The sequence below is a fragment of the Cavia porcellus genome, unplaced genomic scaffold (assembly GCF_034190915.1).
Source record: "Cavia porcellus strain 051 isolate PalLab524CR breed Dunkin Hartley unplaced genomic scaffold, mCavPor4.1 scaffold_7, whole genome shotgun sequence".
NCBI classification, from domain to species: Eukaryota; Metazoa; Chordata; class Mammalia; order Rodentia; family Caviidae; genus Cavia; species Cavia porcellus.
In genome coordinates, this window is record NW_026947490.1 from 92851725 (window position 1) to 92866289 (window position 14565).

Genomic DNA, 14565 nt, shown 5'->3' on the forward strand with positions numbered 1-14565 from the left:
GATGCACTCCTCCAAAAGAGGTTGTGTCGTGTGATATATCACCATCAGATATATCACCAACAACAGCTAGGGACAAAAATGTACCATCCTCCATACCATTCTCTGTCTGTCTCTCTCTGTCTCTCTCTGTCTCTCTCTGTTTCTCTCTGTCTCTCTCTGTCTCTCTGTCTCTCTCTCTCTCTCTGTCTCTCTCTCTCTTTCATTCATACACACACACACACACACACACACACACACACACACACACACACTTCACCTAATTACCATGTCACTAGTCCAGATAAGAAGGTCTTTGAATGTAGTGAAGAGTTCTTATTCTGCAAACATCCACTGGCCTCTGGCCAACATTTTTCTTTAATTCTGCAATCTCATCAAATGTAAGGCCCATTCCATCTCAGACACATCAAATTCAGGGGAAGAATGCATTTTGGGGTCAAGAGCATATTGGTGTTTGTTCCTATTTGTCACAAGTCTCCAGGACATGTGACAGTTTTCTGTCTTCTTGGACTTCTGTAATTTATTAAGTATAGGGGTACACAGAGTTCCCTTTATCTTTGAAGATTGTAGTTTCTCAATTTTACCACTTACATACGGAGTTTAGATGATTAATCTGAGGGTGGAAGGCAAGTGCAATTACCCCAATTATATTCAAGATGTTGATTTAAGCCCAGATTCATCAGAGAAATACTGTAAAGAAAATGCTACAGGCTTGCAAGAGAAAGAGAACAGGCAAGGATTAATTCAGAACACGTATCTCTCCCATTTTCTTTATGATAAACACTTGGCTACTCATTAAATAAGTGGTTATTCTAATGATAGTAAAAAGAATGGGAAACAAAGTAAAGCACCTTATATGTGGTAAAACATGGATAGATGGCATTTGATCACAATGACATAAGCTATTGCAATAGATTAAAGACCAAATCCTTCTCCCAGGCATAGATGACATCATAGCTGAGGAAAAGCAGGAACCAGGTAGGGCTTTGTCTTTTCCTCCCTTCCCCGGGACTCCAGAGGACTATGTAAGAAGGTCTTTCTGATATTAGCAAGTCTTAGCTCTAAAATCTTTACCAAGTTTCCCATGTCCTCATTCCGTATCAGCTCACGCTCCAGTCTGAATGGCACTTGCTTCTCATCACCTGTTCTGCTGCTGTAGGGTTCCAAGTGGTCTCTGTTCTCGCAAGTCACCTGGATTTATCTTACATTTGTCACAAATCACATATGCTTACTTCTCTACTAGCTCTTCTTTCATTGTACATCCTTAAATTTTACGAGTCCACTTGTAATACAGAAATATCACAAAGCTTTAGATAATGCATTCCCAATAAATAAATGCATACACTATTAACTTGGCCTTTCTTAGATTCAAATTTGGCCCTTGGGCAAGGTTTTAACTCTTTATTGGCTTAGTTATAGCCTCTACAAATGAAGATCACAATACCCTCTTCCTAAAATTTGTTAGGAGGGGTCTGAGGATTTAGCTCAGCAGCATAAGCGCCTGCCTTGCAAGCAGGCAGTTGTGAGTTTGATCCCCGGTACCGATAAAAAGGAAAAAGACCAAAAAAAAAAAAAAATTGTTAGGCTTCATACAACAAAATTAACATATGTAGTTAATAGTTTATGCTACATTGAAAGATCAGAAAGCTATTCTAATTTACTATAATATTATTTAACTCTTCCTAAAATAGGTTCCTCTTGCTTAAACTGCTTAGGAAGATACATAAAATTCTAAAACATAAAAGACTCCATATATTCTGCTCTGCTCTATAAACCACCAGGAATACTCTCACCTCCATGTTTCGGTGCGAGCACTCTTCCCCTTCACTGGAAATTTAATCAGTACTCATCCTTCAGGAATGTTCCCAGGACTCACTATCCGAGAGGATTCCTGATCTTCTGCCCCTGCCCCGGCTCCAGGCTACACATGTGCTCTGTGTTACATTCCTCTGAGTACTGAGACCACTAGTGATGTCAGTGCTAAATACAAGCGCACATTTCAATAAATAAATGAAGCCCACATATCTTCTTGGATAGTCAGCTATTTTTAGAAAAACTGACATTGCAAAGATTTGAAAAATTCAAATACAGTATAGTATTATGGAAAACCTGTGATTAATGTCACCTCACCATCTTCCAAGTTGCTTGGTTGTGTCTTCCCTATCATCTGTGGCCCTCTCTTTTTCCCATAAATTCCTATGAACAGCATCTTCACCAGTGCCACCAACAAATTTTGGTTATTGCTAACTTGAAGCATCTTAGCTGTTTGTTTTGCTTAATCTCTAATTCGCATCTTTAAATCATCACTTTTGACTAAAATGGAATTTCCCCAAAACAAAGACAGTTCCTTCCTTACTTGGAATTCTTGCAACTTCTGTCTAGAAAATAATTGTCTATAACTTGCTATAAGTAAATGACAGAGATTGGCAGCTAAATTAGCAATGCTATGCAGAAGTGCCTCTATCTCCAGTAAAGGCAGAGCCTGGGGAGGTTTGATCTTAATGTATGTCAAGAAAACAAGATAAGAATATTCAAGATTTCAGCAAATGAAAAAGGTAAGGCAAAAGAAGAAGAAGAAACTAACAAACTGAAGAAGAGAGACAACATACAGGTCAAGAGGGGACTGAAAAGCTCAAAGACAGCTGAAAACATACAACCAGACAAACGTCTGCCTCTTTCTTGACAAATATGTTCACGTGGTCCAAAGCATGAAGTAAACTGGAAAATTACATATTGCAAACAACACTACAAACTGTCATGTATCGACACAGGTGAAAGGTACATCTCCAAGCTAGATGAGATAAGGAGACACACAGAGCAATATCAGAAGTACAGGAAGACGTATTTTAAGTGTTTACACTCCAGAATACATTTGTGCATACAGCCGGTCAATAACAATCTCAACGTACGTTGTTTCTGTCTTCTATGAGCTCCTCTTAATCAACCTTGAATTTCTTCATTCTCCTCATAATCTTATTGATAATACAAAAATAATAAGAATTTGGTGAAGCTATAGAATGGACTATTCTCTCACATTTTAATGTTATATAAAATGACTGCTCAACAGACAGCATATATGCTATAAAATATGCATACACGTATCATTGCATAACCCAGCTTACATGTCTTCTCTGGGTTCCATTGTCTTTTCTCCAGTGGAAAATAACACTCCCCCTGGGAAATATATTAAAACTAGTGAGTCGATCTATTCCGTGCAGAGGAATAACAGTGACTCAGGACACAGAAGTTTCCCATAATCAATTATGATGATTAGTGCTATCGGACGGAAGTACTTCAGTTCCTGTGGCAATTTCATCCCAGCTCCTTCCATTAATCAGACTGCTTACCTGGCTTTATCATTAGTGCCAGGCCTCGCAGCCCGGTACTTAAGCCAATTAATATATAATTTAAATCAAAAGCCTTTGTAATGTTCTCTCATCGTACCATATACTAACTGGGATAAAGAACCTAAGTGCGAAATCCTCCATTCATTCCATCAGTTTGTTTGTACAAGTAATTGATTACTTCTGGCAATAATGTTTTCTGACGCAAAGCCAGTCTTTCCTCTTATTCTGCATGCGACAGATAGGATTACCTAAAGAGTTTAATGATAGATGTCCACAGAGTGAAAAACACCTTGCTAAATTCACATCCACCCTGCCCGAATGGTTTTCCTTAAGTTTTCAATTTATCATGTCAGCCTCTTAAAGTTGGTGGTAAGAAAGGATGCAATTGACAAGGATCCTGAAACTTACAAAATAAGTGAACTCCATGAACCATGACTGGCGTCTTCTTCACTGATCTTATTTTATAAATGGAAAAGTGGATAACAACCCCCCCCAGTAGTCATTTTCCCCATGACTTGAGTGTAGCTGTGTCCAGAAGGTGCCTCAAAAAACACCAGTGACCATCTACTTGCCGTGAATGAAAGTGAAAGCAAAGGACGTGGTTTAAAACGGTGACAAGCACTGATTGTTTTATATTCTCTGCTCTGGGCTCTCTCTCTCTCTCTCTCTCTCTCTCTCTCTCTCTCTCTCTCTCACCTACACACACACACACACACACACACACATGAACACACAAAAGGAGAAATAAGATAAATATATTTCTAATAGTGTAATCTTCTTGCCAAAATCCACTAACCTATAACATCACATAAGTTGTCAAAGACTAAAAAATTATTTTAGGTTCTTAGCAACAAATACACAAGAGTTTTTTTCTTACTCTGTTTTTTATTTTCCTTTTAGTACATGTTTGTGGTACATAAAACATTCACTGTGGGTAGACGGTACATGCACATGACACATTTTATTTTTTGCCTTCCTCCATCTCTTGATCTCCTTCCCATTTGCAAAAGATTTGTCTCTAAAATTTGATTTAGATTTGGGTTAAGAGGATTTATTTCTTTAATAGTTTGCTTCAATATAACCATAAAACAGCCATTCAACAAATATTTAACACCCATCCACTGTTGGGCCATACTGTGTGCAGTCACTACAGACAAATGACACATGGGCCTACCTGAAAGCTATCACAGTCTGCTTAGGCGGACAGAGAGCTCCTGTCATATGGATATGCTTACAGTGTCATGGAAGGTATTGTGTATACGGCGATGCTAATGCAATCCGAAGATTTGAGGGTACAGTATTTCCATTTCACCATTAATGACCCTAAAATGACTACTCTAAGAAATTATTAAATCTACAAAAAGTATGAAGATGAAGTTTAAAAGATGAACTGGGTAATTAGTGCCTGGACCTTTCACTGGCAACGGAGGTCTAAACACAGATCTTCTTTCCCAAACCTTGAAGCAAGTTCACACATTACCTGAATTCTTGTAGCTTGTAGCTTGGTGCCTTCCTTAGAATGGGGACTCAGTGTTCCCTGAATGACTTCAGGAACAACATTTTAAAAACATGTTTCTTTATCTCATCAGGGTCGCATGGCTATCCCTGGTTTAATCAAAGACCCTGCCATCTTCAAACTCTTTTGGTTCCTCTTGTTATATACACTTCTTGTTTTTGAGTATCTTTTTTAAAAAATTTATTTTTAACTGCAGAGTGGTCATGAAAATGAAGTAAAATGACATATACATTTTCTAGCAGAGTAGGTTCTCAATAAATGGCTTTTCCCTTTTCTTCCTCTTCCCATTCTTCATAAGCAAACATGAAAAATAAATCTCCAGTTAATATATACAAAGGACACTTAATGATACCTAAGAAGTCTTGAGCCTGTTTTGGTTCCTGTTAATATTTCATGTCAAACACATTAAGGGTAGGTGGAATATTTTATATTTACTTTATTAAATTATGGATTACAAATTGTTTAAGAAATAAGCTAAACTTATTATGGTGAGGGAAATTATTGCACATGCAAATGGAACTAAAATTTCTGTTACTAAAATAAATATCTTTTTATAGGACTTAAGCTGCTTTTTCCATAGCCCTAAACCTTAGAATGAATATTAATTACAGAAAATCTTATTAAGAGGCTGACATGCCTGGGTGTCTGAGGAATTCTAAGTTTGAAACGATTTTCGCCTTTCCACAGGAAATGGGCCCAGGCTGGGGGTCTACAAGAAGGGCACGCATTCATACCCGGCAACTGCATCCTTCAGGGTCCACCTCAGCTGGCTGTGTTGAGACCCAGCGTAGGCAGGCAGCATCTGCTCTGTGAGCTGACCCCAAACTCACTGGGCACAATACTAGTGGAGAAACATACACACACACACACACACACACACACACACGCTCAGAGATTGGAGAGGGGTCCTTTGCCAGCAGTGATTCTATGCTTATGTACTTTTAATTAGATAATCTACACAACAAACCTACAAAATAAGCATTATTGCCCCATTTACAGACTAGAAGACTGAGGCTTGGAGGTTAAATAACTTCCTCAGGGTTACAACCCCAGGTATATCTAATGGCAAATATTGTTAGGCTTCTTCAGAGAAACAGAACTAATAGGTAAGAGATTTACTTTGGGAGTTGACTCACTTGATTATGGATGCTAAGAAGTTCTGTCTTCCATCTGCAAACTGAAGAGCTAATAATTCAATCTCAGACAGAAGACTCAAACAAGGGAGCTAATTTGACCAATGTTAGATTATTGTGCTGTTTGGACCCTCAGTGGATCAGATGACACCCCCACATTGCTGAGACCTGGTTTTCTTAATTTCTTCTACTAATTCAAATGGTGATTTCTCTCAGTTAAAAGAAAACTCTCCCCAGACATGTTTCATCAGGTGTCTGGGCATCCCTTTGTCCAGTCGGATTAACAGATAAAGTTAACCGTGGCAGCTGTGCTCCTAACCAAATATCACTTTTGTCCCCTTGTTCACCTTCTGGAGTTTTCTAAACCAAGGTTGTTGAAGAGCCTGGCAGCAAATTGCACGCGGCCCACGTGCCCGCAGCGAGGGACCTGGTGCCTAAATATAAACCAGGCTCTCACACATTGAAGTCCACGGCACTCTGGAGCAAAGGCGTTCTAGAGGGAAAGAAGCGTTTCTGAACTTGAACTTGGTGCACGCTCCTTATGGTCTGAGATCACCTTGTGCAGTGCTCTGAACTGTGCCCAGTCTGCCTGTCTGTTTCCCCACCATGCCATGGCACTTGGAACTTCTCTTACTGCTCACACTGTGTCTGCAGACAGACCGGGGCTCCCTGTGGACAGGATCTGCTGACACCATTGCCACGCAATCAGGGCTGGCGTGTGGAGTATTGTCCCCTGCCTGAGGGCTTCTGGGGGCAGCTCTCGGGGGTGAGTGAGAACAGATGACTGGGCACCTTAGAGAGTCCCAGGTGTCTCAGGTGTCCTGAGCTGACTGCTTCAAGGAAAGTCTGAAAAGTTAAGGACCTTACATGTAGATGCCACTGAAATTCACATGGGCAGTGGCTCCAAAGTAAACAAACACCAGGTAGCATTGGATCCCATACAAACCCACCCTGATGGTGGTGGGGAAAGCATCAATCTGCTAGGCTGAGACTTTTTGAAAAGAAAAACAAAGCTTATAATAGTTTCTTAGTCATCCAGCCAAATGCTTGGTCTTCAGATGCTAGTTGTGGGAGGGGGGGGTATGCGTGTGTCTAGCATGGGACCTACGCAATCTCAGCCAAATGTGAACTAGAATCCCACCCTCAAGGCCGACCCTTTCTACTGTTCCTCCCACCAGGGAATTCTGAGAGCACTCAGTTCATTTCATTTTAATAACCATGTAATCTTCCGTTGACTAGGAACCCAAAAATCAAAAATAATAATGTGTGGACCCTGCTGTGAGGGTCGTTCAAGGCTAGCAAATGACCATCTCGTGTTAACACAGTGTGATACCCAGGATGAGGAAGGCATGCGTGGCACACTGAGCCGAGGAGGAAGCTGCCCAGGCAGAGCTCTGAGAACAGATGAGCACAAGCTACGTGGAGATGAAGGGAAAGGAGTTCCAGCAGACAGCCTGATCCAAACTCCAAGTTCAAGAAAGGGCATCCGTGGTGCAGAAGAGCAAGATGTGCCCTTTTAACAGAATAAAAGGTGGGAAACAGGGGGACAGGAGACAGGAAAGGTAGACAGGGTAGGGGCTTTGTCAGCCTACGGAGGTTAGGTTCAACTTCACCCTGTGATTTAAGAACGGCCATTAAGAACATCTAATGGCTATTAACGGAGTACTACTCTGCCATAAAGAATTCTGCAGGAAAATGGATGCGCCTGGGACATATAATGTTGAGTGAAATCAATCAGACACACAAGCTTGAATAACAGATGGCACCTCTCGTTTGAGGGAGGGAAGTACACAGAGAAAGAGAATGGAGAGAATGGCCAAGGAGATGGAGCTATTGCGATAGGAGAGTGGTCCAAGGGAAAGCGGAAGGGGCTGAAGAGGAGAACAGGAAGTAGGTAGAATACAGACATGTCACGTACGGAGCCTAATAACCTCAATTAATGTAAACATTACGCGCCATAGCACTAGCTGAGGTTAATAATACCAACAAGAGTGAAAAGTGGAACAGAGGAATGGGAGGATGAAGGAAGGAGGAGAAAGGAAGGGAAAGTGATTTAAAAAGAAAGAAAGAAACAAGCTGTAGCATGCACACGGAACCCCTCCCCAAAACAATGAACTGTATGAACTACAAACTGCAAACACGTACTAATAAAAGATTTTAAAAATGTTTAAAGAAAGTAGAAATGCACAAAAGAACAGTCATTAGAGCACATCTAAGCAGGAGAGGGGAAAGGTCACATGTGCCTTTTGCAGTAGATCATTCTGGCAGCTGGGGAACATTAAAAGGCTATTACAGCAATCACAGAAACAGATAATAAGCAGAAATTAAGGTTGAACAGAGGGCAGGATCCAGAAATATTTAGGAAGACTTAGAAGTTTCTAGTGACTGATTGGAGGCAGTGAGAGCAAGATAGCAGTGTCGCAATGGGTCACAGTCATATCACTGACTTTGAGCAGACCGTGGGGCGGGGCTGGAGGTTGGGACAGTCTGGGAGTGCAGCGGGCTTGGCCCAGAGCAGGGCAGCTCATGGCTGCTACTGTGAACAGATTTGTTTGGGCTTTTTTTTTTTAGTAATACATGCTTGCATTTCATAATGTTTCCATTCATTGTGGGTAGTTGAGTTTTTTTCCAAGGTTACACAAAAATGTCCAGGCAGGTTTGCACCTGAGGTCTCACCACTGCACAGAAGAAATAATTTTGGGAGTGATCACCATGTAGAAATCAGAGGTTGCAAATTGGCAGACATGAGTCACATCTGAAGACACAATTTGACTTCTTGATTGTTGCCTCCTACAATGTTCAAAAGACTTTTTAATCCATTTTAGCATCGCTAATGTGCAAAATATGAAATATTTTACTTTGCAAATTCCAAACTTATGGCTCCTCTTGAAAACGTGGGAGATCCAGCACCATCAAGCCCACTTTCTGTGTGGCATCAGTTGTGGAACTGAGCAGCCACTACCTTCTTTCCAGAAGGGCTGGCCTTAACTATTGGTCACCTTTTGCTAAGCTAAGGATCAGCTGCTACTTAACATCATTGGAGTCAGAAGTAAAATATTAGGTGCATTTCTACTACTATAAAATTTTAGGAATAACATATTAACTCACTATTCACCGAAGTGATAGATTTTGCTTTACACTTTGGCTTAAGAAGATACATGCCTAGGAATGCATTCAGTTTTTAAACGCAGTAGCATTATGACCCTGTCGGTTTCCTCTGAGTACTAACACTATCGACCACGAGTTGTTCTTACAGTTAGTGAATGTTGGGGATAGGCAGGCCTAAATTCCTGAATATGTAGAACTTAATAAAAACTGTCAAAAATCATTTCCCATAGACAAGGTATGGTCAAAACTATGGGAACGTTTAAATTTTCATTTTATTTTCCTTCGCACATGTTTGCAATTCATGCAGCTGATAATCATCAAGCACAATTAACTCGGCATGCTGGCCGCTTTATTCAGTAGTTCTGGAAGTCATCTTTCACGAGCCTCCATAGTTGTGTTGCTGTGGCTGCCTTAGTGTCGTCTCCTCTGAAAATGTTGTTTGTTAGTGTCTTTCATTGTGCTGTCACAGCTGCCTTAATATCCTGAATCATTCAAAACACGTACCTCATATGAACATTCTGACTCTGAGAAAGAGCTCAAAGTCACTTCATGCCAGAACCAGTGAGCAAGGTAGAGAAGGACACACTATAATATTTTAGACAGAAATCACTACAAATGCTGATACACAAGAGGTGATCAAAACATGTATGACGCGTGGTCCCCTTCCCATTAACAAAAGATCTACCAGAGAGAGGGAGAGGAGAGGCAGGCAGGCAGAAGCAGTTAATCAGCATTATGCTCACGTAGAAATTCCCCAGGTTGAGTGTAATTACTGTGTACTGCAAACACGTACCAATACAAATTTTAGAAGTTCAAAAAATGAGGAGTGTTTAAGGTGGTTTTTTTTGTTTTTTGTTTTTTGTTTTTTTTATTGGTACCAGGGATTGAACTCACAACCGCCTGCTTGCAAGGCAGGCACTTATGCCGCTGAGCTAAATCCCCAGCCCCTGAGTGTTTAAGTTTTAAAATTTGTTACAGTAAAAGACACATCCCCATTAATCACCTTCAAAATACGCCCTCTCGCTTTGACCACCCTTATCCCATCATCCCTGACGTGTGTCTTTTACTGTAACAACTTTTTTAACTTAAACATTCACTGTATCTTTTGATCACCCATGTAATTTGATGAATTTATTTCCATATTTAACTGGGAATAGTCCCATAACTCACGCCAAACTGTGAACCTTCAAACTTCTTTATCTAATACTTGAGACAACAGAAAACTTGGATGCATTGAATTCCATGTTGCTGTAAAAAACTTACGTTAGTCAAACTGGCCAGTTTTTGGTTTATTCTCATTAATTTCCTTTCACCTCATCAGGAAAGAGAAGTCTGTAAAAGGCTCAAAAGAAGAGCCATGGAAATGAGAAAGAAAGGTATGCACTGGGCTCTCCTGCTTCCTGGCAGCGTAAAATTCACTGCCAACGCTGGTGGTGGCAAAAGCATCAAATCGTTCTCCAGATACCAGAAGACTTCTTGTCACAACCATATCTTAAACTTTTCTTTAATGTTCTGACTTTACCTTTTCTTTTCCTCTTATTACAATATAACGCTTTATAAAAGTTTCCCACAATCATCATCCTAGGAAGAAATATATATGCAAAACTTGTCAAATATTGTAGTGTTGGAAGTTCCATATTTATAAGCCACCACCACTGCCTACAGCACAACCACCAGCCAACCCCAGCCGGCTACACAATTGCTTCTCCTTGGTACAGAGCAGCAGAGGTCTGGACTAAAAAAACAAGAACAATCCAAACCCAAAGTGGGCACAAGGAAGGAAGTTATAAAAATAGAAGCAGAAATTGATGAATTTGAAAGTAAAAAGACAATATAAATTATCAATGAATCATAGATCCAAATCTTCCAACGACTAAACAAAATAGACAAACCTTTAGCTAATTTACAAAAAAATGGAAATAAAAGACCCAAATCAATGCAATCAGAAATGAAGTAACAATGGACACTGCTGAAATCTAGATTATTAGCAATCACAACCCTATACACCAATAAATTGGAAAACTCATGACAAATGCATTCCTAGTTACAAACAAATTATCAACTAAGCAAAGCACAGGAGCAGAGGGATTCACTGCTGAATTCTAAAAGAATTTCAGGAAAGAACCAGCATTAATACTCCTCAAGCTCTTTAATGAAAATGAAAGGAAATGAGCACTCCAGAAGTATTCCTAGAAGCCAGCATTATCTTGATTCCAAAACCAGTGAAGGACTCAACCAAGAAAAAAAACCAACCACAGGTCAGTCTCTTAAAGTTTTTAGATGTGAAAATCCTCAACAAGATTCTGGAAAACAGAATGCAACAAACCTTCCAAAAGATCATACATCATGATCGAGTAGAATTCATCCCGGGGATGAAAACATGGCTCAATATATAAATCAACACATGTACTACATCACAGAAACAGGAAAATAAAAATCACATGATGGGGCTGGGGATTTAGCCCAGCAGCATAAGTGCCTGCCTTGCAAGCGCTTGGTCATGAGTTCAGATCCTCGGTACCGATAAAAAAAAAAAAATCACATGATCATCTCAACAAATGCAGAAAGACAGACTCTGAGATCATCCCTTGGCTTTTCCAATCACACCATTTATTCATAACCTCTAATGCAAAGACTTCGTGTTTCAAGATCAGTTCACTTTTGCCTTCTAGAAAACTACTGTCCACCTTACCTTTGATGGTTAAGTTTCCCCATCTTCGAATAAGTGACTCAACCAAGGCTTGATGATGCCTTCGTGAATATGGTCAATGAGAAAGTAGCTATATCATAACTGAGACAAAATACCAGAGAAAATCAACTTAAATGGAAGAAAGGTCTAGTTTGGCTCATGGAGGTTTTAGTTCCCAGCGAGTAGCCTCCATTGATTTCGGTGCTATTGTAAATAGTGCATCATGATTGGGAACACAAACAGAGCTTGGTACGCACCTCAGGAAATCTGGGAACCAAAAAGAAAGGACGAAAGTCTCAATGCCCACTAAAGGGCTCACCCTCATGACCTAACCTCCCTCTGCTAGTCTCTGCCTCCTCAAGCTCTCCCACCTCCCACCAGCATCACAGGATGGCAGCCAAGCCTGTAGCACACGGGGCTTTGGGTACACTTTATGTCCAAACTATAGCAGGACTCTAACTTTCAGTAATCAGTTACCTTTGTGTATCTCCCTTGAACTTTTTATTTCCTGTCCAGTGTTTTTTTTTTCCTGTCTCCACTTGGATTTCTCCACACTTTTCTGCCTTAAAACATCAATACAGTTCATATTATATATTCTTTTCATAATTTGCTCCGTATTTCAAGGGATGATGAACAGGCCACGATAAACACAAAAGTCAAAAATGTCTGTACCAGCCTAGAAATCTCCTCCACTAACAGCTTCGCCACAAAAAAGGAAGTTCAGATCCTCTCAAGTAGTGTTGAAGTCAAACACAACATATGACTCCTGCTGTGGTCTTGGAACATTAGTTTACATACGCACTATGCACTCCGCTTAGACGAACCTGTGACTTTAAAAACCAACTCCTAATCCCAGATCTTCAGCTTCTTTCTTGCTTCAGCTTCCTGTGCATAGAAAGAAAACAATCTCAGTGACATTGGACAGAGGTGCAATAAGCCACGCATGCCACGATGGATGTGTTAATGTCATTGAAAAGACAATGACCAGCCTTTTGTGAAGCAAGCTTCAGTCAACGTTTTCTGAAGGAAGGATCCCATCACAGCATAAGACATGGATGCCGTGATTCATCTGTAATTTGTTTGTCTGCTTGTTTGTTGAGACAGTGTCTTACAGTGCAGTCCAGTCTGCCCTTGAACTCACTATGTCACCCGGGACAACCTCAAACTCACTGTAATTCTGTCTCGTCACCTCCCTTAGTGCTGGCAGTGTAAGTCTATACACACCACTCAATCAAAATTCTTAACCAAATATCTTCCTATTTAAACAAAACTCTCTAATTTCCTGTAAGAAATAATAAAACATAAATAATCCAATGCCTTACTCATTCTAATAAAACTAAAACCACCCGCTATATTTTAGAACACCTTGCAAGAGTTTATTCTGTTGTTTCCTTCTTCTAAAACATACTAGCAACTGCGAGGTTACTAATCTTGTCACTCAAATCCATGCTTTATCAGGATATAGATAGATGGAAATTTTTTGTTTTATTTTTATAAGCTATGTTTATCATGCACAATGGGTGTATTCATCTTGGGGAACTGGTACACGTAAATAACATGTCTCAATTCTTTGGCATCATTTCCCCCCCTTCCCTCCCATCTCTCTCCATGTCTCGTTCCTCTTTCCTTTTACAAAAGATCTGTCTCCTTCAAATCCATAATTACAAGGAAAAAAATTTTAATTGTGGGTGCATTAGCCAGCATATTTACATATCTGTTCAACCCAGTAATTGCTATAAAGCCAGTCTTATTATTCAAAGTCAAAATGTAAAATAATTCCGTTATTTTTAACATTTTTGAATGAACAGACTAATTCTATTATAATTTTTAAACATAAATAAAATACAAATTGCATCTGTGCCATTCATCCTCAGACAACAGCTTGTTAACAAGGCAGAGAAGGAACAGGTGAATGCTTGGAAATTTCTGGAACTGACATGAGCCTGATGCCAACCAGGCTGGGTGGCCCCAGGAGCAGAATCTGAGAGATAATTTCAGGCAGCCTGGGGTGATATAATTGCCCAGGCTTATTGTGGGACAGAAAGACTACTACTGTGTGTCATCTTCACTGAAGACTTAAGTCCTACTTGTGAAAAAAATACAAACAAGAGCAGATTACTTTGACAACAAGGGTAACTATTCCAGCTCACCATAAATTCAATGTAAGCCCACAATTTTGTGCACATGAAGCTCTACAGTTTTCCTAACTTCGTTTCCGGTTGTCCTTTGAACAAGGGGGGAAAACATAATGAAACACATTCTCTTCTAACTTCTCAAATGAATTCCCTGACATGGGGCTGAACTCTTGTGCTCAGCGTTCTGCACTGGCCGAGCCGGGAGATGAGAATGCTTGACTTCCCTCCTTGTCTACATCTGACTTTCCCCTGAGAAGCTCCAGAAAAGAGGGGAAAAGCACACACGTTCTCCTGATACCTGTTTACCAGCACTTCCTCCCATCACTGAGTGCATATTCTAAATATGAGGACCACAAAAACAAATTAAGATGTACATTGATACCAAAGAAAATATTCAAAAGATTATACAAAAAAGTAGAGTGCCACCTATTATTGAGGCCATTATTGCTGTAAATAATTACAGTATATGAACTACTTATCTAGCATTGTGTCTGGACCATTTTTCTCCCTGCATTAAATTATTTAAATGAACACTGTCTCTGGCATAATTTTTTAAACTTTGACTCTCAGAACAATGCGTTTGACAGCTCTTAACCTTATATGCCAACACTGCACACTCAGGACCTTAGAGCGTCCGAAT

General features: G+C 40.0%; 1 long non-coding RNA gene across 2 annotated transcripts in view; it reads right to left on the reverse strand.

Moving 5' to 3' along the window:
• LOC134477057 (uncharacterized) overlaps nt 1–14565 on the reverse strand; it is an 88630-nt gene that overhangs the window by 20681 nt on the left and 53384 nt on the right. The window contains exon 4 of one of the 2 annotated variants that reach the window (XR_010048961.1): nt 9383–12675. The exons of the other annotated variant lie outside the window; for it this stretch is intronic. This is a non-coding gene — a long non-coding RNA (uncharacterized LOC134477057). Of the gene's footprint in view, nt 1–9382; nt 12676–14565 lie in introns of those variants that run through there. 2 annotated transcript variants of the gene reach the window in all.